This window comes from Pinus tabuliformis, chromosome 6 (genome assembly GCF_031772625.1).
Source record: "Pinus tabuliformis cultivar Carrire ecotype Pingquan chromosome 6, CPIR1, whole genome shotgun sequence".
Taxonomy (NCBI): domain Eukaryota; kingdom Viridiplantae; phylum Streptophyta; class Pinopsida; order Pinales; family Pinaceae; genus Pinus; species Pinus tabuliformis.
In genome coordinates, this window is record NC_142292.1 from 1,305,308,114 (window position 1) to 1,305,310,121 (window position 2,008).

A 2,008-nucleotide genomic window follows, 5' to 3' on the forward strand; every position below is an offset into this window, starting at 1 on the left:
TTTTGCTGAAAAGATTGACTAACATTTTAAGTGTTTGGATTACTTGCAAATTTCGTCATCATACTTGGTTTTCTAATTCAAATCATGCACGTAAGAAATTTGGGAAGATTCACTTACGCATTGAATTCAGAAACTTAAATCCTTCCCAGAAAAAAAACAACTATCTTGTGCCATCATCTGAGCCCATGTTGCACACAGTACCTGAAACAGTGGTGTTGTCTTCAATTAAAGCTCTTCTGGAAAGCCATCAGGTTCTAGTAGCCGAGCCCGGTGGACCGGCACTGGTCCATGAGAAACTTTGTGTTGGCATTATGATTTAAGTGTTGTCCTTGATGGCAACTCACTCAGAGGTTGGTACAGGTGATGGCAACTTAATCAGAAGACAGATCTCAGTACAACATTCCAAGGAAGCTCATACACGCCGTTTCGTTAAGCCCAAGTCGCGTGTACACGCTAGTTCGATTCAGAAAAAGCGCGTGTATGTGGAAAGATTCCTTTGGTCCATGGTGGTTAGTCCTTGGAAGTTGTGCCTATGATTTCGGATCATTATGTCTCGACGGGCGTGTCGATCCCTAGTTTTAAAGTTGATGGTATTGTGCTACTATGGTTTTGGCTCTTGGTATTGAGAAAGGCCTAAGGCTATATAAGGAGAAGAAGATCATTAGGCAATATCATCTTTCGACAAGGCTTGAATATCTAAGAGAGAAAGAGATCTGATATGCAGGGTTCGGGTTGCTTGATATGAGCTAAGGAGAAATCACATCGGCGGATGGAAGACTAGATCTAAGGACAAATCGGGATCTAATGGTTTGAAATGCTCTATTATGATATGGTTGATTATGCGTATTTCTAGATCTGCATACTGTCGCAATATTATGTTCTGGATCTAACTGATGTCTGGTATAGCTGCAAGTTGAGAGAATCTATTTTTAGATCTGTACGCAGGTTGGCTTAAGTAAAAACGCGTGTACACGCAGGTTTCGCTCATTGAAGTAGCGTATATCTCTTAAAGCTTATTTTGGGTTTTGTAGTTGGATCTGACTGTTATTGCAGAGTTCTGTAGACTGCTCTGGGTTCTGGTATCTGGTGATTGACAGGGTTCAGTGGTTCAGTGATTCAAAGTTTGATAATTCTAGTATTGGTTGTTTTATGCTTCATGGATCTGTTATGAAAGTTGAATGAATTGGGTTCTACAGATTGAATGATGTGCTTCAGGAATATCCAGTCTGAAAATGTATGAAAAGTGGTACCTGAAAGAAAGAAGATTGTAGGCCAGCACCTACGTACTAGTATCTTGGCTAGTACAAGAGCAAAGGGGGTTGGAGCTCCCTTCCAAGGAAGTTTGGAGAACGAGAGAAGGTTGTAGCCTTCTGCAGGTTGTAGCCTGCGTACTGGTACAAGGCTGCACCAGTACAAAATATTGTAAACTGAAGTTTCTTATTAAAGAAAGATAGAGACAACTTGCAGCAGGTGGTTTTCACCCACATTGGGTTTCCACCTTATATCTTGGTGTTCATGTGTGTGGTTTTTGATCTGTTCTGTTATACTGCACCTGCTTACTGTTAATGAGGTGAATAATGTCCTAATGAACTTAACTGAAGAATAAGCTAACTAAATTATGAGTTTTCTTCTTATACGCTGTTTTACTTAACCACAGTAGCGTGTACACGCTGGTTCACCTAACTGAAGTAGCGTATATGTTTCTGAGCATGAAATTGAAAAAGTTTGATTGATCTGATAATACTGATTCACCCCCCCTCTCAGTATTATTTCCAACAATTGGTATCAGAGCAGGTCCTTCAGAGAAGCTTGATCGCTTGAAGGTAGATCATTCATCATGAGCAGCTACGAGAAAGAAGCATCAATCAGGCCACCGATTTTTGATGGGACAAATTTCAATTATTGGAAGGTAAGAGTTACTGCATATCTTCAATCTCTTGGTACAGAAGTTTGGAACATTGTAGAAACAGGCTATGCTTTTCCTTCAGCTACTCCTACAGATCCAGCT